At 44.2% G+C, this 24,592-nt stretch overlaps 1 protein-coding gene across 3 annotated transcripts in view; it reads left to right on the top strand.

The window, feature by feature from the left end:
* The window catches only part of CNR1 (cannabinoid receptor 1), a 177,604-nt gene that overhangs the window by 38,963 nt on the left and 114,049 nt on the right, over positions 1-24,592 (top strand). The window contains exons 2-3 of one of the 3 annotated variants that reach the window (XM_069235478.1): positions 14,928-14,982; positions 23,747-23,823. The exons of 1 other annotated variant lie outside the window; for it this stretch is intronic. The gene's annotated coding sequence lies outside the window, so the exon portion shown is untranslated. The remainder of the gene's footprint in view (positions 1-14,927; positions 14,983-23,746; positions 23,824-24,592) is intronic. One more of the 3 variants, XM_069235477.1, reaches the window with a different exon arrangement.

The raw sequence follows: 24,592 nt of genomic DNA, 5'->3' as shown, positions 1-24,592 counted from the left end.
AACGCAGGGATATGCCGTATTTACTTGAATATGGCGCGCCCCTGTGTTTCCCCCTGCGCCGGCGCTAAATTTGCTGCCGTGCACCACCGCAGCCACCCTTGAACTGTAGTGCAAGGATGGCTGTGTTGAGGGGGTGATTGTTTTTGGGCAGGAAGGAATACCTTCCTGCACAAAACAATCTTAAATGGCGATTTGCTCTTTCTATGTGTGCTGCAAAATGCAGCATACATGGAAAGAGCAAAAACAAGGAGAAATGAAAGCATTTCTTCTTGTTGTGCCTCTCTAACACCACCCCTGGGATGGCATTAGATTTTAGCGCTGCCTCAGGTTTACGAGAACTCGTAAATCTGGGGCAGAATCAAAATGCAATGGGTGTAGCAGTGGCATGCCCACAGTTGCACCCTTTGCACACCCCTTCCACGCAAATTGCTGCATGTGAAGGTGCCGTATTTACAAGGTTGCGTTAAGCCACAGAAAGTGGCTTAACCCACCTTGTAAATATGGCGCAGGAAAGTGGCATAACCCACCTTGTAAATTTGGCGCAGGGCATAGCGCCACCATAGCATCACTAAAAGTGACGCTCCGGTTGCGCTAGGGGCTCTTAAATATGCCCCTTAATGTTCTTGTTTCTTGTGCCAGACATTGAAGTATTGAAATAGTTCACGGGCTTTTCTTCAGAACTCTTTGTGAAATCCATGGCTTCCTAGCCAGTACCTCAGTAATAATTGGATTTAAAAAAAAACATTTTGCTATATCTAAAGAGTAATTATTGTGGGCATATTCTCTCCAGAGCTTCTTGAGACAGTGTCACATGGGGTAGGTGTTAGAGTGTTTGATCGAGCTGTTTGTTGTAATATTATGGTAAGAGGGATGTTTGCTTTCCTTGCATCTTACACCCCTTACCATGATCCTTTCTCCCAAACTCTGCGACATTGACTAGTGGGGACCACATCACATACACTGCAGCAAGTGACACTAACGTATTCATTTGCTGAAAGATTTCTTACCAGAAGGGATCACAGTTTTCCATTTTTACTGTTTTTCACAGATAAATACAGGAAGAAAAATGTTTCCCTGTCTAATTTTTTTTTAAACAGAAACATGTTGAATCCTTACCATGAGTCGTCATGCTTTGGTTCAATGCATCCAAGTCCGTACCTGAGAGTGGGGAGTTTAAAAAAAATGATGTAATGTTCTCAAATACTTTTACATGTGCACTTGTTCTATAGTATCGCTAATACGTTCACATGGGGCATTGTTATGTTATTTTTGGCTTTTAGAGCGCTAAATTCAACGTCGGACAGTAAACTGCGAGTGCACCTTCGTTGGTCAAATGTGGGAATATACGAGGTACCACGTAATTTGTTTGTGAAAAATAAATATGGATATATGATAATAATGTCAGCAGAAAATATGGATAAATGCAGAAACATTTTCAAAGAATAATTCCATAAAAACCGGAACCCCTAATTATGAGCTGCGCAAACATTTTGGGTGATATATTCTGCCAGGGCCGACTTTGGGGCGACCTGGCCTCAGGAGAGCTGTATGTCAAGACAACCCTTATATTTAAGGAGAGGCACTTTTGCAGCGCTGTAGTGAGGGACTCCGAGGATAAGGTCATAATAGGGGCAAAAAGGCGCCGCCAGCGCTAAAGCCCCCCTATAAGCTGCCAGCGTGTTTTGTGCACCTCACACTATTTTAAACTGCCTTTGTTAGGCAAACTGCAACGTTTTACATCGGCTATACATTGTTACGCTGCTGGCCATACGTCGATATCTTGTTACTTCTAAGTTGAAGGGTGACTCTTTAAACCAATAGGACTATAAAACGGCTGCGAGGCTACAGTGCATGAATCAGGTCACCCTAAGAAGGTTACAGCCACGTCATGCTAATGATGTCGGCGTGGGCAGCTCTGGATACATTCTAAGCCTAGGGAGGCGGCAGCTTGACCTGAAATTATTGGTGTAAATGTGTTCAGTGAGGAATCAATTCCTGCCAGCCGCCCCCGAACGCTTACTGGAAACGTGAGTAGCAAATAGCCTGGCCTCGGCTTCAAATGACCACAACTGGCGCCAGTGAAAATAGAGGAGAATTGAAAATGGCATTCTTGATGTGCAGCACTGGTGATGAACGATATTTCTATCCAAAGCGGTGCACATCGCGTATGGACGTCGAAGAAACATCAACAATGATTGCGAAAATCTGCAAAGGAAAGCGTGGGCTAAGACAGCAAATCATATAGGGTTTTGTAAAGCAATATTGTTTTTTTAGCATTGGCAAGGCATGCAGAAAGAGTAAGCAGTGGGCAGCAGCAGTGCGGGCTTCCTTCCTATACAAAAAGGTACAAAATGCATTTCAGACGGCCTTAAAAAGAGAGACATCAAATCACTATTAACGTGATAGCAGCGGTGCACGCAGCCTGCACTCTCACACCCAACAGAGCGGCGTATTAGCAGTGCAGACTTTGCAAACAGACATCTGTGTATCACAGAGTACCTATTGAAGCTTCGTTCTCCTTCCTTTTTTCTTTCTCTCTCACCTACATCTACAGAACAGGTACAGTACTTACAACCCACTTCGTTCATAGAAGATGTAGAGGATGTGGAGCAACAATGCATGCTTCCCTCCCACACACAGAAGGCGCAGTGCAGGCTTCAGCAGTACGAGGTTTCATAATGTACACAAAACACACAGTACAAGCAGCAGCGAGATACATGTTCCTCTCCCACACACACACAGCAGGTGAGCACAGGTGCCAGCAGCAGTGCCATCTGTCCTAACACACACTAACACGCATGTAGCTATAAATAATGCAGCAGGTGCAGTTGCACTGGGTGCCAGTGGTATGAGGGGGCACTTTAACCTAGTTATTGTATGGTTTTTACTATTAAAGCAGGTGGTGGCACCCAATTTCCTTGCTTGTGTTAGGGCCCATGGCACCCTTGCTCCTGCACAGTACAGATGCAGCGTGGGTTTGCAGGGATGAACGCTTACCATATACAAATCAGATAAAGCATCATCTGCTACAATGCACGGTGTCCTCACACGTAGATTAGGTGTTTCCAGGCCAAAAGCCACCAAAGGTTCAATCAGACACAGAACAGGTACAGCACAAGCAGTAACAGTGCACACTTGACTTGCATTGCATCGAGATGCAATTACACTCTTTCACACTTACAAAGAGCAGATGCTCCACAAGCAGAAGAGGTTCAAGCTTCCTCCACACCTAAAGTGGTACAACAAGGGCACCAGTCATACGTTTCTACACACTCACACTGCAGGTAAGCACAGGCCTTTGATTTTGTCGCTAGAATGCTGGATTGCTCCATGTGCCTCTGAATCGTCACATCCTCCCAAAAACCACCTGATGTTTCACTTCCTAGAAGCGAAACTTGAAACCTGAGCACACCACCATGTAAACCTTGCTTGCCCAAGGTTTATTTCTTTTGTCCCTGCTTCATACTGCCGGCTCTATCCCCTCCACTGCCACTGCCGGCTCTATTCCCTCCACTGCCCACTGCCGGCTCTATCCCCTCCAGAGGATAAGGAGCACAATGCCCTTTCATGTAGCTTCAATGCCCTCAAAGATAGGAGTGGGAGGCAAAATGGATACGATGTACACTGGTGGTCTAGGAAGCAGGCCACAAAAGACCTCAGGACTAGGGTACTATTAGCCCCGCATGACTGACTCTACCCCGATTCCACTAGCTACTGTGAGGCACCACAAAGGAGGGTGGCTCACATACTCTTTTGATAGCTTTTGTCCATGAAAAGGACAAACACAACAGCTGACACAAATTTGGCTAAAGTTGTTTATTTTAAAACATTTTACAGTTCTTTTTATTGTAATGTTTTTTCATTAGTCAACGCAATAAACTGAAATGAAAAGTTATCACTACTGTTAATACAGCTAAAAACTGCAATAAGAAGTCAGATTTGAGTTCCTGTGATGCAGTGCTATTCTAAAAGCAATGTGGTGTTTCAATTTGATCCCAAGCAAAGAGACAAACACAATTCCAAACAAGTAAATGCGATGCAACAGGTCTTGCAGTTTCTTGAGTTAGAGCTACTGGCATTGTACATTCATAACTGGACTTTTTTGCCACATAAATTGATCAACCCTGCCTCATAATTTCGTCTTTTCCTACCATATAATCCCAGTGGTTTAGCATTTAACTAAAGAAATTTACATGAATCCTCTATTTCAAAATATATACAATTATCATATAAACCTTTATCAGAAATAAACTTTTGGAATTAGAGTGTAATGCTCAAAGCACCATAACAAAAATATAATTTGGGACAGATTGAAGGATGAAAGGAAAGAGGGAGTCGGGAGTAAAGATGGAGAGGGCAAGTGGTGTAGTAACAGTGTCATGGGCCCTGAAGTAAGAAAGGAAAATGGTTGACCTCAATTTCAGTAGAAAAATACAGCAAAGCAGGAATTAGAGTTCAGTGAATTACATAGGTCTCAGGGACCCGGTGCCACTGCACCTGTTGCTCCATTGATAACTAGGCCTCAGGAGAGAAAGCGGATGGGGAAGAAAAAAAGAAGTGAAAGGGATACAATAGACAAAAGGAGCAAAGAGGAGGGGTTGCAAAGTAATAAAAGAAAGAAGGGAAAGAAAGAATGAGAAAATTAAAACATAACTATGAGAACAAATAGAGCAAACTTGTGAAACAAAAGAAAAATGGGAAGGAAGCTAGCAAACGAAAGATAAAGAGGAAATAACAAAGAAAGAAGTGTGAAAAGAAAGAGAAAAATGAATATTAGAGGAAAAAGGAGAAATGGTGAGAGACGCAGGCAGCAAAAGAACCAGGACATGTGTGTTCTGTCATTTCCCACAGACACAGAATAGGAAAACCACTTTGACACTTCGGGTCCCAACAAATAACTTGTGGCTTCCACAAACAGATGGGAAAAAGAGGGATTTATAGTGAAACGGGAATTGACAGATAAACATAAGTAAAACACCAGCGAAAAGAAGGGAGAAAGATCTGAAAATAAGGTGAAGGGATGTCAAAGGAAAGAGCAAATAAAAAAGTCAAAGAAAGAATGAAGGAAAGATAAAAAATAGTGAAAGAATTAACGCCTGATGAACAAAAAAGAGAGGAACGAAATAAGGAAAGAAATAACCATGTTCTTGCAAGTTTGAAAGAGGAGGTAGCAAGAGGAAGAGGGAAATAAAAAAATGGAGAGGAGTAGAAATAAACAGTTGAAAGAAACAGCCAAACTGTTAACATGTGAATTGTAAGCGCTGGAAAGAGAAAAGTGGGAGAGAAAGAAAACATTGAGAGTAAACAGAGCGATGGAAAGAACGGGGTGAGATAGGTGAAACAGACCCTCCCAAATAAAGATGGCAGCTAAGAATAGATTTGATTGACTCCTCATGTCTTCAAACAGAAGTCAGAGTGTGGAACAGCAAGGGGCACTACACAACAGCAGGAGGTGCATCAGCAGAGATGTATGTTGTTAGAAATGGGGTCTCTGGTTGACAGTCAGGTTACCCCCTGTTCAAGCAAGGACCCTCACTCTAGTTAGGATAAAAGAGAATCACCCTCAGCTAACCCCTGCTTACCCCCTTGGTAGCTTGGCAGAGCAGTAGGCTTAACCTCAGAGTGCTGGGCGTAAAGTATTTGTACCAACACACACAGTAACTTAATGAAAACACTACAAAATGACACAACACCAGTTTAGAAAAATAGGAAATATTTATCTAGACAAAACAAGACCAAAACGATAAAAATCCAACATACACAAGTCAAGTTATGATTTTTTAAAGGTTTAAAATAAAAAGAGTCTTTAGGTAGTTGTAACAACACACTAGCGCTGCTAGCGTGTAAATGTACCTGGTTTGCGTCAAAAATAACCCCGCACGGGCGGTGTGCGTCGAAAATAACCCTGCACGGTTATATGCGTCGAAAACAACTCGGCACGGCGATGCGCGTCGAAAAAGCCAGCCACGCGACGGTCCGAAAGTCCCGCGGCGCAGGGTGCGATCTCTCAGCCTTCGTCAGCGATGCTGCGCGTCGTTTCTCCTGCTCCGGGCGTCGATTCTCCGGTCGCGTTTCCTGCGGCGTCGTTTCTCAGCTGCGGAGCCGGCGTCGCATCGTTTTCTCAGCCGCGATCGGATTCGCGTCGATCTTTTCTCCGCACGGCGCTCGGTGCGTGTATTTTTGTCCTTAGGCTGCCAGCCTCTCCTTTCAGGGTCCCAGGAACTGGAAGGGCACCACAGAGCAGAGTAGGGGTCTCTCCAGAGACTCCAGGTGCTGGCAGGAAGAAGTCTTTGCTATCCCTGAGACTTCAACAACAGGAGGCAAGCTCTACATCAAGCCCTTGGAGATTTCTTCTTCAAGATGGAAGGCACACAAAGTCCAGTCTTTGCCCTCTTACTCTGGCAGAAGCAGCACTGCAGGAAAGCTCCACAAAGCACAGTCACAGGCAGGGCAGCACGTTTTCCTCAGCTATCAGCTCTTCTCCAGGCAGAGGTTCCTCTTGGTTCCAGAAGTGTTTCTAAAGTTTGTAAGTTTGGGTGCCCTTCTTATACCCATTTTAGTCTTTGAAGTCACCTTTCTTCAAAGGGGACTCACACCTTCTTGTGAAATCCTGCCTTGCCCCGGCAAGGCCTCAGACACACACCAGGGGGTTGGAGACAGCATTGCCAGAGGCAGGCACAGTCCTTTCAGATGAGAGTGACCACTCCACCCCTCCCTCCTAGCAGAGATGGCTAATCAGGAAATGCAGATCACACCCCAGCTCCCTTTGTGTCACTGTCTGGTGTGAGGTGAAAAACAACCCAGCTGTCAAACTGACCCAGACAGGGAATCCACAAACAAGGCAGAGTCACAGAATGGTTTAAGCAAGAAAATGCTCACTTTCTAAAAGTGGCATTTCCAAACGCACAATCTCAAAATCAACTTTACTAAAAGATGTATTTTTAAATTGTGAGTTCAGGGATCCCAAACTCCACATGTCCATCTACTCTCTAGGGGAATCTACACTTTAATCATATTTAAAGGTAGCCCCCATATTATCCTATGAGAGAGACAGACCTTGCAACAGTGAAAACGAAATTGGCAGTATTTCACTGTCAGGACATATAAACCATATTACTATATGTCCTACCTTATCCATACACTGCACCCTGCCCTTGGGGCTACCTAGGGCCTACCTTAGGGGTGCCTTACATGTAAGGAAAGGGAAGGTTTAGGCCTGGCAAGTGGGTACACTTGCCAAGTCGAATTTACAGTGTAAAAATACACATACAGACACTGCAGTGGCAGGTCTGAGACATGATTACAGAGCTACTTATGTGGGTGGCACAACCAGTGCTGCAGGCCCACTAGTAGCATTTGATTTACAGGCCCTGGCACCTCTAGTGCACCTTACTAGGGGCTTACTAGTAAATCAAATATGCCAATCATGGATAAACCACTTACATACAATTTAAACAGGAGAGCATATGCACTTTAGCACTGGTTAGCAGTGGTAAAGTGCTCAGAGTTGAAAAGCCAACAGCAACAGGTCCGAAAAAAATAGGAGGCAGGAGGCAAAAAAAGACTGGGGATGACCCTGCATAAGCAAAAGTCTAACACGACCCCCTACCAGCCTAAAGCCAGGGGAGAACAATCAATACCTTGATGTACTTCCCTGATTGGGGCGATAGAACAGGGACCCAGGCCCACAACAGCAGGGGCATGTTCCAGTTCTACGCCTTCCTGACTCCAGTTGGATCCCTCTGTCCATACTCTCAGGGCCCACTAAGCTAACCCATGGGGAACCCTTCTCCACATCTACAGACACCATCTGTGCAACACCTAACTTTACTTTGCTCACAGGTGTATTGCAATGGGCAGATAGTACCACCAGGGCCAACACAGTGGTGTTGCCCACTCCACCCCCGGGGTGTGACTCTCGTCCTCCCCCCCCCAGGGGCAACTCTGTCCACCAGGACAGCAAGCCACAGTGGCCCCAGACAACTGTCAGGGATGAGAGCCCGACCTCAGGCCTCTCTAACCACTGTGACTGTGGAGAGTGGGGGGTGGTAGCCCCAGGTGCCTGGCACCCTTTGACCAGTCTCTCTTCCACCAGGTCAGGGATGACAACCTGACCCTGGTCCTCCCCTCTGGGGCTCTGTACCCTCCCTGCAGAAGCGGCACCCCCAGAGTCAAAAACTGTCAGGGTGCTTGTAGAAGCAGTCCTGCACAATTCTTCCATCAGTGCAGGGATGTTAACCTGCAACTGATCCTCCAACCTGGGGTCTGTACCTTCAGGTTGGACCAGGGCCAGGGGTGAGGCTTCCCTCCCCCTGCCCTCTCTTCTGGGGTCCTGAACCACCCAACTAGGAGTGACCCCCCCAGAAGACAACATGGTAGGGGCACTGTTAACAGTAGCCCCTTCCTCCAGGTCAGGGGGGACACCCTTAACCTGGCCCCCCAATCCAGGGTCTGTACCCACAGACTGGATCACTGCCTGGCAAACCAGGACTTCCTGGGGGGCATACCTACCCCCTACCAGGTCAGAGTTTACCCTCTGAACCTGGTCATCCAACCTAGGGTCACCACCCTGCGGTTGAACCACTGCCTGGCACACCAGGACTTCCTTGGGAGCACACTTACCCCCCATCAGGTCAGAGTTTACCCCCTGAACCTGATCATTCAACCCAGAGTCACCACCCTGCGGTTGAACCATTGCCTGGCACACCAGGACTTCCAGGGGGGCACACTTACCCTCCTCAAGGGACACACTGTCCCCAAGGGCCACACAAGAGTCTGGCTGGTGCAGGTCTCCTGACCTCTGCCCATCTGACAGAGTCTGGATTCCCCCCAACCCAGAAATGGTCTTACCAAGGTCATTCCTGGGGGGCTCTGCTCTCAGAGCTGACCCCTGACCCTCCAGATTCTCCACTGGGGTCCGCAACCCCCTCTCAACCCTCTGTCTGGACTTCTGCACCCCCTCACTAGGAGTGGTACTGCCAGACACCAGAACTGGTGGGACGCTGGCTACAGCCACCCCCCCAAGTTCTCCTGACACTGTGGGGTCTCCCTCAACAGATGGCCCTATGGTACAGGCTAGGCTCCCCTCCTGGTGTTCCCTCATGGAACCCTCCAGGACCTGGGACCGGATCTCGGGCACCTTGGGCCTCAACCCATCCCCATTCCCTCTCCTCTGAGACTGGACATGGGGTCCCTCACCCATCCCCCTACACTGGGACCTACCTGGGACACTACAATCCTTCCCTACCTCACCTGGTTGGGAACTACCTAGACCACTCCTCTCAGGAGCACCCCCAAATGCCTCTTCAGACTCTCTGGTACTCACCCAGAAGTCTGCCTCCATTGTAAGCTCCCTGGGGTCAGAGAACTCACACTCCACCTGGTGTTGGCATAGCTCTGGAAAATAAGGACTAGACATATGCTCTCCAGCAATTACATCACTCAGCCCCTCGCATGAATTAACCAAAGTACCCTTCACCCAACCATCCAGTGACTCTGCTTTGAAAAAGCACCCCACATCACCCTCCTGAGACTGGTGAGACAGTACCTGACTGTCCCTGACACTCAACCCACACTCTTCTGGGATGTTTTCACACTCCATAACCAGGACTTCTACCTGGGGGGAACCCCTCTCCCTGTCACTCTCAACTAGAGTCAGTAGAGTGTCCCTCCCACCAGTAGGAATATGACTCCCCATGCCAGTTCCCCAATCCACCTCAGGGACCCTGTGCATCACTGGAGCTACCTCATACCCCTGAACCTCCTGGCGTGTGTTAACTCCCTCCTTCAAGTAGGGCACCACCTCTCTGGGCATGTGCACTTCTGCAGCATCACTGGATATACAATTGTTGCTGCCACCATTCCTTACTGGACTGACTCCTCTGATCAATCTCTTTTAAACTGAGCTCATGAGCCATGTTCATCTTCCTTTCCTCAAGGGCCAGCTTCCTCTGTTCCACCTCTAGACTGAGCTTTTTCAGCTCCAATTGGTACTCCCTCTCTGCCTGTCTGTCCTGTAACTCTCCAGGTGTCAGACTCTTGGAGGACACACTGCTACCTGCCCTGGAGATTCTCCCCTGAGACATAGCAGGCCCACCCACTACATCAGTGTGAGTGACTTGCAACTCCTCTTCCCCTCTGGCTCCTCATCTGTGTGCCCCTCAGCTGCTTTGGCTGTCACCCAGGCCCTCAGCGCCTTTTGCAGCTCATCCTTCTTGGATGAGCTCTTAATGGGACAGCCAACATTACTACAAAACTGCTTCAACTGAGCCACTTTGTAGCTCTCCAATTTCTCCAAGTCAAAAGCAGCTTCAGCTAGGGCATCTCCAGACTGAGACATGATGAGAGGTTAAAAAGATATGCACAGTTCCAAAAACAGAAAAGCAAGTTCTCAAATGAAGTTCCAGAAAAGTCAATCACGGGATCAGCGAAAAAAAAAGAAACTGAATGCAGAGAAAAAACAGTCCAAGTAAAAAACAAAAAAAATCACAAGACTAGTAGTATGTGGCCACGTAGTGGTCTGAGATCAAAACAGTAGTGTACACTTAATTACTGTATGTCAAGTACAAATACAAGTCCAATCCCGACCGCTGGTCACCAATGTTAGAAATGGGGTCTCTGGTTGACAGTCAGGTTACCCCCTGTTCAAGCAAGGACCCTCACTCTAGTTAGGATAAAAGAGAATCACCCTCAGCTAACCCCTGCTTACCCCCTTGGTAGCTTGGCAGAGCAGTAGGCTTAACCTCAGAGTGCTGGGCGTAAAGTATTTGTACCAACACACACAGTAACTTAATGAAAACACTACAAAATGACACAACACCAGTTTAGAAAAATAGGAAATATTTATCTAGACAAAACAAGACCAAAACGATAAAAATCCAACATACACAAGTCAAGTTATGATTTTTTAAAGGTTTAAAATAAAAAGAGTCTTTAGGTAGTTGTAACAACACACTAGCGCTGCTAGCGTGTAAATGTACCTGGTTTGCGTCAAAAATAACCCCGCACGGGCGGTGTGCGTCGAAAATAACCCTGCACGGTTATATGCGTCGAAAACAACTCGGCACGGCGATGCGCGTCGAAAAAGCCAGCCACGCGACGGTCCGAAAGTCCCGCGGCGCAGGGTGCGATCTCTCAGCCTTCGTCAGCGATGCTGCGCGTCGTTTCTCCTGCTCCGGGCGTCGATTCTCCGGTCGCGTTTCCTGCGGCGTCGTTTCTCAGCTGCGGAGCCGGCGTCGCGTCGTTTTCTCAGCCGCGATCGGATTCGCGTCGATCTTTTCTCCGCACGGCGCTCGGTGCGTGTATTTTTGTCCTTAGGCTGCCAGCCTCTCCTTTCAGGGTCCCAGGAACTGGAAGGGCACCACAGAGCAGAGTAGGGGTCTCTCCAGAGACTCCAGGTGCTGGCAGGAAGAAGTCTTTGCTATCCCTGAGACTTCAACAACAGGAGGCAAGCTCTACATCAAGCCCTTGGAGATTTCTTCTTCAAGATGGAAGGCACTCAAAGTCCAGTCTTTGCCCTCTTACTCTGGCAGAAGCAGCACTGCAGGAAAGCTCCACAAAGCACAGTCACAGGCAGGGCAGCACGTTTTCCTCAGCTATCAGCTCTTCTCCAGGCAGAGGTTCCTCTTGGTTCCAGAAGTGTTTCTAAAGTTTGTAAGTTTGGGTGCCCTTCTTATACCCATTTTAGTCTTTGAAGTCACCTTTCTTCAAAGGGGACTCACACCTTCTTGTGAAATCCTGCCTTGCCCCGGCAAGGCCTCAGACACACACCAGGGGGTTGGAGACAGCATTGTCAGAGGCAGGCACAGTCCTTTCAGATGAGAGTGACCACTCCACCCCTCCCTCCTAGCAGAGATGGCTAATCAGGAAATGCAGATCACACCCCAGCTCCCTTTGTGTCACTGTCTGGTGTGAGGTGAAAAACAACCCAGCTGTCAAACTGACCCAGACAGGGAATCCACAAACAAGGCAGAGTCACAGAATGGTTTAAGCAAGAAAATGCTCACTTTCTAAAAGTGGCATTTCCAAACGCACAATCTCAAAATCAACTTTACTAAAAGATGTATTTTTAAATTGTGAGTTCAGGGATCCCAAACTCCACATGTCCATCTACTCTCTAGGGGAATCTACACTTTAATCATATTTAAAGGTAGCCCCCATATTATCCTATGAGAGAGACAGACCTTGCAACAGTGAAAACGAAATTGGCAGTATTTCACTGTCAGGACATATAAACCATATTACTATATGTCCTACCTTATCCATACACTGCACCCTGCCCTTGGGGCTACCTAGGGCCTACCTTAGGGGTGCCTTACATGTAAGGAAAGGGAAGGTTTAGGCCTGGCAAGTGGGTACACTTGCCAAGTCGAATTTACAGTGTAAAAATACACATACAGACACTGCAGTGGCAGGTCTGAGACATGATTACAGAGCTACTTATGTGGGTGGCACAACCAGTGCTGCAGGCCCACTAGTAGCATTTGATTTACAGGCCCTGGCACCTCTAGTGCACCTTACTAGGGGCTTACTAGTAAATCAAATATGCCAATCATGGATAAACCACTTACATACAATTTAAACAGGAGAGCATATGCACTTTAGCACTGGTTAGCAGTGGTAAAGTGCTCAGAGTTGAAAAGCCAACAGCAACAGGTCCGAAAAAAATAGGAGGCAGGAGGCAAAAAAAGACTGGGGATGACCCTGCATAAGCAAAAGTCTAACATATGTGAACCGCAATACAGCAATATTGGGGCACTTCAAATCAGTATTGAGGGTATAGACATAGCTGTGTCCTGGCCCAGTGCTGGATTAACAGAAAGGCAGCGGGTGAGGAATGAGAAACAGAGTCCTGTGTAAATCCTAGTATTGGAATAATGGGTCACAGCAGGTTAGGGTTGAGGTGCACTGACAGAGTTGCATATCGACTGCAGTGCTAGAATAGTAACAGGCACACAAGGTCAGAGGTGAGATATATTAATGGAGCTATGTGTGGAACTTAGTATTGGCGTGCCAGTGTTGCAAGTGTTAGCCTGGAGGTGCCCTGGTTAATGTGCGAGTGGGGCCAGGTATGGGAGTGTCATTGCTGCTGAACCACAGAATCGAGGAGTCCTGAAGGGTGTGTGTGTGAGCCTTAGTAATGAGAAGAAATGTGCACTGAATGTTAGTATTGATGGATTCTGGCAGAGCTGTGGTGGTTCTCATCAACATGGGTGTTGGATGTTAGACTTGAGGTACACTGGCTGAGCTGTGTTTTGCTCTTTTGGGTCCAGTATTGGCTTGGCAGTGAGACTGAAAATTAGAATTGAGCTGCTGTAATGGGCCTGTATGTGAGCGGGGACCCAGTATAGGAAAGGAAGTGACCTCTCCGGGGTAGAACTGAGGTGCTCTGATTGAGCTGTGCTTGAGGTCATAGTGCTGGAACTGCAAAGTCTACTGACTGTAAGAACTGAGGTGCTCTGGCAGACGGCATGTGTGGAGGTCTGGCACGGGCACAGTTGAGGGGCTTCGAGTATGTGAACTGCAGTGCACTGATGGAGCTGCGCCTGAGGTCCCAGTACTGGAGCAGCGGAGTGTATTGACTGCATGAACTGAGGTGCATTGACAGACAACGTGTGTGGGGTTTTGGCACAGGCTCGGCTGAGGGCTTGGAGTGTGTGAACTTTGGTGCACTGATTGTGCTGTGAGTGGGATCCCAGTATGGATCAGAAATGGGCACTGTCTCTAGGGATTAAAGAGCCCTGGTAGAACTGGATGCCTAAGCTATAAGCAATTACAAGCGATCCTCTGCCCTTGCTCTCAGCACACAGGCAGGCACCCTTGGTAAAGAAAAGCCAAGCCAATGAAATGTGGGAGCCAGGCAGCTGAGAGAGGGTGCAGAGAGCCCACAAAGACCTAATGTGACCAAGATAACAGCCTGATTTATAGCCTTGTTTACAGCGAAGCTCAGAGGAAGAATGCTCTGCAAACGAAAAGGGAAGCTTTCCTGGCCTGGAGCAGGAAACAAAGTAAAAAAAGGTCTCCTACACACCAGATAAACAGGACAAAGTGTAATTATACATTAGTTGGCCCCTGCTGCCACACAGAAGAAGGAGGGACAAAGAGGCATGACTGACCACTAGCAAGCAAGGTTTTTTAAATGACACTGAAACTAACAAGTGAAATAGCTGGACGCCCACAGAAGAAGTATAGTTAAAAGTATACAAGAAGTCGTACGCTCATGCTCAACCTAAAAATAGCGAAACAGATGCTAAATCGTCAAAGGATAAGACCTAAAGCAAGGAGAACCAGCTGTGGGGAGTCATATTTGAAAATAAAGACTTTCTAATGCTTCACATAAAAGAATGAAAAAGCAAATACGCGGGCAAAATAGAGCTGTGTCCTAAGCACTTGCTGTTGGCTTTGGCTGTGGTTCGCAGTTGGGAGTGAACGTAAGGAAAGGTGAGAGATAGAGGTGATTGAAAAAACTATAAGAGGTGAAGATTTAAGAGGCGAGGGATCAGGACTGAACCTTATGTTTGCAGGGATGAAGAGTTGGACAGTGAAGAGATCTGGAGAATTAGAAGGAACATTTCAAAAGACAGGATAAAAATCAGTTTAATGCTAAGTCTCCTGTGGCTAGATAGGATAGGGCGGACAGTTAAGTGGGATGAGTTACAGTGTCAAATGCTTCAGGGAGGGCAATGTATGAGAATACAGGTGAGGCAATTATGACGGGCTAAGGCCATAAAGTTGAACAATGAGCGAGGGGATTTTCTGTGGAATTCAGAACAAATGGGGCTTGACAGGCTAGTAACAGTGGGGCACGTAATAAGGCAATTGAACAGAAATCTTTTAAGAGTTTTGGAGACCAGTGGCAATAAAGAGAAAGGGCAGCAGCTAGAATGTATTGAATGATCTGTACTATGGTTTGCTACATTTCTTCACAGGTTCTTTGTCAGAATCATTACTACTTGAGAGTTATATTGGGAGTCTACATCCCAGGTAAGTTTGCAGACTTTTACTTTCCATTTTTTACTTCAAAGATAAGTGACTTTTCATGTGCATCAACCTTACCTAAGTTTCTCTCTTTCATTGTAATAGTATTTTCTATTTCTTTTAAGCTAAAATGAAAATTTAAGACAAAAATGATTTCAAATAGGATTATGTAATGGTTATGAAAATGTGAAATTATTACAATTTTTTTTCAAAACATACTTTAATAAATGGATATATGTTCTCAGTTATGGGAAATTTTAGGGGCTACAAGGGCTTTATTTAGGGTTCAGGGATGTGTAGTGTAAAGGGGTAGTATGTAAAATTAATTTATATAAAGGAAATAAATTCAATTTAAATAAATAAAACTAAATTAAGTAAGCATTAACATTAGATTCAATTAAAATGAATTACATTTTAAATAATTTAAATTACATTTTAAGTAGTGTTATATTTTGTTTTAAAAATTCCGTACTTAAATGTAAAAAAATATGTGTGGGTGTGTGTGTGTGTGTGCGCATGCATACAGGGGCTAGAAATAATACTTAACACCTTAGCTGCGAAGTAAGGATACTCTCGATTTAACTTACCAGGACGTAATGTCTCTAAAAGTAACCACATGAAAAGTAATGCACAAGAGAAGGCAAATAACTCATTAAACTGGAAGAGTAGGTGAGATGGAGGAGGAAGGAAGTGGAGTTAAGTGCAGTGTTGCAGCGTTAGTTCTTAGCCCAGAGATCTTTGAAGAGAAGTATGAGCCGGACTCTTCACCTGCAGGGAGTAGTATGTGATGGTTGTGCTAGAGAAAATTCTTGATGATGCGAGTGAGATGTTGGGTGTGGGAGTGCAATGAGAAGAACACGTCTAGATCACTGGAGGATTAGGATTTCATAAGGGTGGATTAGAGACATCAGGCATGATAATAGTGGTCAAGGAGTTCTTCTGTGAATGGACGTTTCTCCTATTTGCAAATAGATATAAAAGGGTGTGCCCTGTATACCGAAGACAGATATCTTGGTATGGAAATATCAAAGGAAAAATATCTAAAGGGTAAGTAAGTGTAGATTTTATATACTTAACTCCATATATATGCAAAAGTAGGGATATGCAGAGTTGGAATTGTAAATCTATATTTCGTCGTTATGTGAATAACTTTTGGCATTTTGGTCCTTGATATTTTTTCCAGGATATTTTTACATCGAAATCGAAATCCCATTACGCCCTATAGGATTTAAATTTCAGAGGATGGGATAATCATCACCGTGGTGATGGAGTAGCCCCTCCCCCTGTATGTAAAACAGATCCTTTTTCACTGATTGAAAGTTCATGGCATTGTGTTGAACTATATGAGAAGCAGCTTCCACCTTAATCAAATGATTTTAAGCAATACATTTGTGAGTTTAAATATCTATTTCAGGCATGTCATGTGCAAACCGTCAAGATAAAAATCTTGTGCAATGCCTTTCTATGTCTGTAAATAACAGAAATGTAATTTTAAAAATTTCATTTTTTATTAATACATTGTGTAGTGTTAGTTTCCAAACTAACAGCCTTTACGTTTTTTCTTCTGACACTTGCATTGGGGCCATTCTCTCTCACAACTTCTCACCCTCATGATTGTTCCCATTGTGTCTCTGACTTCAAAAACAGGGGACCTCCTTTTTTTTATAAATCCCATCTTCCCTCTTCTTGATTGTTTCCACAACACCCCACATGACCATGCCTGCTTCGGCAGAGTTTCATTGCTTCCATTCAGGCTCTATTATTCTTTCTTGCAGGTGGGCACAACTCTCCCCTATTACATAGAGATTAACTCATAATTGTACTTTGCGGAAGGGTGTGGCCGCTTGGTGCCAGCATTTACAGGTCTGGAGTTCCCCTTTCTGCCAGTACCATACAGCTTGTAATTGGAACCCAAGTTGAGGCCAGTGCGTCTCGATGTTAGTTAGCAAGAGAAAGACTGTGGAATCAGTTACCTGTATCTTTATACTGAACATTTTGTCATTAAACTTGGAGAACAGATCAAAAAGTTACCTTTGAATGCATCTGGTTCAAAAGCACCTAATATAATACCCCAATACAGTACATACAGGGGCGGTGCCATTTTATTCTGAGTTGCATGCTTGAACATTTCTATTGTCTTTTTAGTTTTTTTTTCTTAATAGTAAAAATTGGTTATTGTTAATGTGGTCATCGGCACTTAAAAGTTAGTCTAGAAACTGGCACCTTCTGCGTACTGTATACAATGTACAATACAATAACATATACTTAAGGGATGATGTTACGCTTCCCAGCACCCGGAGTGATGTTGAACTCTTTGCACTGTTGGTTAATGAGCAAATCATAGTTTAGATTTATTAAACCATTTCAAAAGGGAGGACAAGACGACTCAAAGAAAAGGAGACACTCCTTCCTGTTTGCCACCATTGTTATTTAACGGTGTGTTGGGTCTATTTTTTTCCATGTCATTTTGTCAAGCTGTTTGCCAGCATCGTCTGTGACTTTTAAAAACTTAAAAATGGCATCAGCATCTTTATGGAGCATGAAGGCTCATGTCACCGGCAACTGCACACAAGGTTTTTGTGTATGTAAATGGAGGGAATGTAAGAAAGGGTTCAACCCTAAATGCTTCTATATGGGTTTGGCATGGGTAGAGAGGTTGAGTCTTTGCTGAATGAGCGTGGCCTTGGATGAAAGAGGTACAAGGCTATAGGATCTGACCACTGATACCCATCTTTGGGGCATATTTAAGGGCCTTTAGCGCCCCCCTGCACCACATTAGTGTCATTTTATTACGCTGATGTCACCCAACGAGACCAAAATCCCTGTGCCATATTTATAAAGTGTCATTGTGCCACTTTGTAACCCTTTGCTCTACATTATGCCTGCGCTAGGCATAATGTACGCAAAGGGGGCGTTCTCCAGGTTAGGGGGAGTAAAGAAATGGCACAAAGAAATCCGTTAGGTTGGCAAAATGCTGCACCCAATTTACAAAGTGGTGCAATGGACGCATTGCACCATTTTATAAACCCTTGCACCACATTATGCCTGCACCAGGCATAATGTAATCAAGGGGAGCATTCCTCCGTTAGGAGGACCAGAAAAATGGCGCGGTGGAATCTATGAGATTCCACTGCACCATTATTCTCGTCATTTTTAACGCCTTCTCAGTGCCGGCATCAAATTGAGGCATACCATTGTTTATAATGGGTCTCTATGTACTTTGCAGGTTTAGCACCAACATTTTTGGCTCTAATCCTGCAAAGTACCACAGTAGCTTCAGAAATTATGATGCTATTGATCCTAACATGCACCATGGTGTGCCGTATCATTAATGCAGTGCACACATGGTGGCATTTGGGTAGTGCAATCGGGCACAAGAAAAGATGCGCTTCATGTAATGAGCGCCACATTTTTAAAACCTGGGCCCTACTTCTTCAAAGGACAAGAGTACCTACCTACTCAGGGTGGGGATTTCGAGACAACACCATTAAAATTCCTGGAGTTGCACCGATAGGGTTTAGAAGAATAAAGATACGTTTTTAAAGTGGAAATTGACTGTTACTATGTATTTACACTTCTCTAAGTGTAACCCTGCTGCACTTAACACACGTAAAACAGTTTTTAAGTGGCCATAATATAGAATTCATAAAGTAATCTAGCACGACACCTGGTACTGTGACAGTTGCAGCATCCTAAGTATCCCACTGGATTAAGCTGTGAATTTGAAACCTGCTAGGTATGTATTCTCAAAAGTATGCACACACCTAAAACAGTATATTTCTGAGTTGTTTTCAGATTCGCTTTCGGTGTTTGACTTATAATAAAGTATAGCTTCGCAAACAATCTAAATCCTTACAATGGACTGGGACAGAATTCATAACGCTGGACCAGTGAAAAGTTCATTAGAAGATGAAGTGAAGCTGAGGCTGCATAACAACCTGGACTAGAATTTCTGTTGTTATCCTCAGCCAACTAGCTGACTCTGTAGAGCAGAGGAGGTCTTAGCTCATATAGTACAGGGAATACTATCACTGGGGATATTTACTCTAACACAGAAGGCATGTAAAGGAAAATAATAAAATGCTAATGAACATAGTCAAAGTCAGTAAGTTTGGGTACAGTGCAAAAACGTATGCAAACAAAGGGGTGCAGAAAAGCTTTTCCGTAAAATAGCACATTAAAGTCAATACTAAAGCGTTGCCAGTGTGTGCAGATGGTGGTGATATTGGGTACACTAGTGGTAGAATTAGTTGTAGCACTGGAGGTGGTATTGGGATTGGTGTAATATTAGTGGTAATGGTATGGTGATAGTGGTGTTGATGGTAAAGGTGGTGTGGTAATAGTGTTGTGATTTTGTGGTTGTGGCAATGGTGGTGTTGTGATATTGGTTGTGTTGTGGAATTAGTGATATTAGTGGTGAAGTAGTATTGGTGTATTGTTGGTAGCAGTGATACTGGTGGTAGTAGTGGCATTGACAGTAGTGTTGCTGGTTATTATGGAGTTGTTGGTATTGGTGGCGAAACAGGGATGGCATTGGTGGCTTGGTATTGTTATTGATGGTCATGGTATTGGTTGTGGCAGTAGTATTGTAATCTGTGGTATTTGCAGTGGTATTGAAAGAGGTGTGGTGTGGTATTGGTGGGGATGGCATTCGTGGTAGTGAGGCATTACTAGTAGTGGTCTGGTATTTGTGGATTTTCTGTTATTGATATTGGCATTTATATTGGTGAGAGAGCTGTGTGGTGCTGGCTGTGTTGGTCGTTGTGATGTCGGTGATATTGGTGATACAGTGGTGGCCGCAGTGGTTGTCACGGTATTGGTGGTATTTGCATAGGTGGTATTAGTCTTGTTGCAGTATTGCTATTGCATGTAAGAGATAATTACGTGACAAAAGTTGTGATGGTCGAGTGTACTTTACGTGCAAAATAGTCCCTCTTGCATTGCAATGCAAGCGCTGTATATGAGATTGAATGACACAGTAAAAAAGAAAGTCCTTGAGGTGAGAAATATAGTCCTATGTGTGAAGCCAAACTCAAATCTATACTTTGTTAAAAGAACTGAAAACAAAACAAAAGTTTGATAGCTAACGTGCTCTGAAGCCACACCTATAAAGATCAGATGACAGATAATATTCTTCAATAATAAACATAATAGCAGGTTTTACAAACTGGAGCTCGATATAGGCAAGTTCTCATTAACTAGAGCAGAAAAGGCAATAAATAGAGGTGGGCCAATTTTTTTTACAGAAATGTAAAATGTGCCATGAATCAATTTTGTTCATTGTTATCCACATTTGCAAATTTTAACGCAGGAGTTTGCTGCTTTACCATGTTTTATCATTCAGTGGGAATGTTTTTTGTGAGGGGGGATTCATTCAGCAGTGCAAATTTGCAAAACAATGACGTTTTTGACCCTTGAGCTAAATAGTTTCACTTGCAGATTTTCGGCCATATGTATGGCCAAGTCTCGCAGTGCAGTGCAGCAAGTCACCTTGTTGTGCTGCACTGTTTGACAGGGAATGGGCCGGAATGTGCCACCCTTATGGCAATATGATGCTTTCCTCCCTTTTTCCCTGTGCTGACGTCCTTTTGTTTTGGCTGCCTAGTGCCAACACAGACACCCCTGCACCATGGTGCAAGGGAGCTTTTGTTGCATGCAAGATTGTTTTTGTGCAGGAAGGAGCACCTTCCTGCAAAAAAAAATCCTTAAGGCATATTCCTCTATCCATGTGTGCTTCAGAATGCAGCACACTTAAAAAGAGGAAGTAATGAGGAGAAATAAATATATTTCTCCTCGTTACTCCTCCTCTGGGAAGGAATGGCACTTCACTTCATTCCAAGGTTTCCAGTTCTGGTAAAACCTGGGAATGTGCCAAAATCCATCAGAGTTGCATGGAACACCCACGCAATGCCCATGGAATGTTTTCCATGGCAGAAAAGGCAATGCTGCAATTTGTGCTGCCTTGTGTTACTCCAGATTTATGAAGCCACGCAAGGCCACTTATGGTGGCATTGTGTGACTACATAAGCCTGCCTTAAGAGTTGCATCATGCATGCACCACATTGCATGGTGCAAGCCCGACACAGGTGGAGCCAAAAAAATGCCTCTATGTGTTTTGGTAAAATGTTGCGCAAAGCCATAGCAGTGCGGAGGGTTTTAAGACTAAAGCATGAGAAAGAATCCTGCTGCTCCTGAAAAGATTCAAAGTGTTAAATACAAGCTGGAATAAGACAGAAATAATACACCAAAATGCATCAGCAGAAGATTGTTTACTACAATTTAATGCTACTAATTGATGTGCAAAGATGATGGTATGCAGGTATATGGTATTTCATTATTGGAACGAGCCAAAAGGCAGCAGAGCGCTGGACGTTAGTCGAAGACTGGGATTTACAGTAAAAGACAGAGGTCTTTTACTGTAAATCCCAGATTAGTACACTGATAAACTGTCATCCGGGTTGGACTAGGGCAGAAAATAGGCCCGGGCACCAAAAAAATGTGTCCCTTATTACTTACTGAGATGGCTTAAAATGTGGCCCGCATTTGCAAGACAGGGCAGTTTTGAACTTGCGGCTGTATAGGTGTTCTGCAAGGTATGGAAGACTGCATGCATTTGTGCTTGCTGCATGAAATACTTCTGGTATTATCAGTAAACTAAACAGTAAAAAAACGGTCACCGCACAATAAAAGAGGCCGACAAACAGCCATAAAATAGCCCACACACTGACCTTTCAGAGCAGCCATTCTCATATAGCAATATTTCCTTCTAGGACAGTACAGCCCTACCTGTTAGTCAAGAAATATTATTGGATGGTAGGAGGAAGGAGTGAATAATTGGAGTGAAGCTGCAGCGTCACTGCCTTCATCTTATTCAGAATGTTTAAAATATTTACCCTTCACCTGCCCTAAATTGCATCTTTGTTGGCAATAAAGCAATCTTTATTTGCTTGTATTAAATGTCCTGCTCATAAATATGTTTCATTTGTGACCTTGCAATATCAGCTCATTGTGACTTCTTGAAGGTCCATCAGGGAACACAGATGTGATCCTCCGAGTGCTCTCAGAAACTGTGCATACATCATAGGATACCCTAATTAGTACCTGTGCTTCTCTGGTTCAAGCTGAGCTGCAGAGGTCATCTGTGCTCTCTGTTCCCAGATTAGAAAGATGGAGTCATTTGACTCATATATTTAGATATGGTACTGTTTCCCTCTCCTGCTGCATTGTGCCTTGCACTCACCCTGGCATATGTGTGCATGATGTCTAGCACAAGGTTTGTAATGGAAGGCTACCTTTCCAGTCCAAAATACTTTGATTTAGCCTAGATTCATACTTTTTCAAGTTTGCTTGTGTGTTATACAGCAAAATGTAAAGAAAAACAAGTTTTTTCCAACGTTACCCTTGCCTGGAAGAGGAGTACATTTTTGATGCAAATAACTGTCTACCGAGCTAGTAGAGATTAAACTCTTGGGTGGTTGCACCTCAATGCTCATGTACCACCCATTGTAAGCCCCATGTCACAAATTAGTTGTGGTACTTTGTATTACTTTAGAGTTACATTTCAACTTAAAAAAAGTTTTGCCTAGAAAGTAAATCCCAGTTCAACACTTCACCAATTTGCATCACTTTTTTATGCACACCTGGTGCAAAATGTTAGTGAATGTGAACAGATGTGTACTTTACCAAAAGGCAACTGCTCATTGGCTGGTGTTGTACCCAAAGACACTAGTGATACCACATTTTCTGCCACACTCTGGTAGACTAGAAATGTGTATTACAGCGTGTAGTCACTTGTGGAATACTAAAAGTGTCAAAGATGCACATGGAATCTTGAGGAGACTTAGACGATGTTAGAACTGTTAAAATGTGCCTCTGCAGATACAGCAATACAACATTGTAAGTGTACTGGGGTAGGTTGGGGGAGGTGATACAAAAACAAAACAAATTTAACACAAAGAGGATATTTGAAAACAATCATTGAATAATTGTGATGGGGGAGAAAACGCATATGCTGCTTCATTGGATTTTAATCTTGAAGCTGCATGCATTTTTGCAAGGATTTTGCTTGTGTCAAAGGTGTCCTGTGTATGCAGTGTGTCTTCAAGGTCATGGATATTTCACGTAAGACAAGCCACATGATTTGACAGGCACCATATTGGTTGGAACTAAATGCTAACCGCGTTTACATTGTGTTCTGCAGTTGCCAAGCCTTAGGAAAAGCAATTTCTTGCTTTTTGACAATTTTACTCTCTTCTTTTGAATTGCCCTACGGTGAGTAGTAGCTACTGAACCTTTTTGAAACTTCAGTTTTATTTAATGATTTGAGGACTAAGGCAAGAGTAGTGCACCATCCTTAGAAGTATTTCACGTATAACTATAATAATGGCAAATACAACTATTGAAGTTAACCTACCATAGGAATTTCTGTGTGTTCCAGGGGAACCCCGAGTCCATTGGTTACAATGGAAGGAATGTATTTTTTAGTTACATCTCGACAATTGACTCCAATAAAATTCTAAAACCAGAAAGGAAAAAAGATTCGGTATTGCATTCTGTAGGTCCAGAAGAACTTATAATTTACAGTCACCTTTCAAAAGAAGATATAGTTGGAGACAGTAATGTTTTTAGACGAAGCCATTAAGCAATTAGAAACTAATATTTCTCCTAACACAAACATAGGAATAACTAGATTTAATTTTTCCCACAATAAACAGAATTAGTCAGCAGCTGAATATGTCACAGCGTTAACGAAATTGTCTTTGTATTACAGATCTGGTAGTAGAGAAACTAATACATGACCGAGTAGTGATGCGTGCTCATGAACTGCGTATACAGGAGAGATTATGGGTGAGTTAAAAGGCTTACAGTAAAAGTTGTTCTGCCTTAAAATAGAAATGTGGAGAGTGTGGGAAGGTAGGGCACTATGCTCAAGATTGCCGGTTACAGACTAACAAATATGGTAAAGTAAAATGCATTGATTTTTGTCAGGTGGTGTGGTTTCCCGTTCTTTTTGGCTTCTGATTCCCTGTCTTTGATCCTGTGCTGAATTTATTTTTTACTGGCTTTAGGGCTCTGAGCACTTTGCCACTGCTGACCAGTGCTAAAGGGCAAGTGCTCCCTGTCTAAATGGTTTTGGTACAGTTGTTTTTTAAACTGTAAGATTGAAAATGCCACTTTTAGAAAGTGGGCATCTTCCTGCTTAATCATTTTGTGCCTCTGCTCGGCTGTGAAATACATGCCTGGGTCAGGATGACACTTGGGCTGTTTGTGTATTCACTCTAGACAGTCACACAAAGGGAGCTGAGTTGTGCCCTGCATGTCCTGTTGGGTCTTCCGGGCTAGAGTGTGAAGAACCAGAACCTTATGGGCCTGGCGGCGCAGGGTACGCCTGAAATCTCCTTGGATTCACCTGCCTCAACTAACAGAGACACGGGACACTCTGTCAGGCGTAAAAGATCAGATTTTATTAGCTGCAGCTAGTACAGTTGTCCAAGAAGTACACAAGGTATGTTCTCAGGAGACTGCCACTTTACTTTGTGGCGCACAATCTTATATACCGTATAAAAACATTTATTAACTACATACACTCCCAGAACACATAGGAAGGAGCCAGTAA

The sequence above is a fragment of the Pleurodeles waltl genome, chromosome 5 (assembly GCF_031143425.1).
Source record: "Pleurodeles waltl isolate 20211129_DDA chromosome 5, aPleWal1.hap1.20221129, whole genome shotgun sequence".
In the NCBI taxonomy this organism is placed as follows: domain Eukaryota; kingdom Metazoa; phylum Chordata; class Amphibia; order Caudata; family Salamandridae; genus Pleurodeles; species Pleurodeles waltl.
Note: the sequence above shows the minus strand (reverse complement) of the source record. Positions and strands in the feature narration are given on the sequence as shown.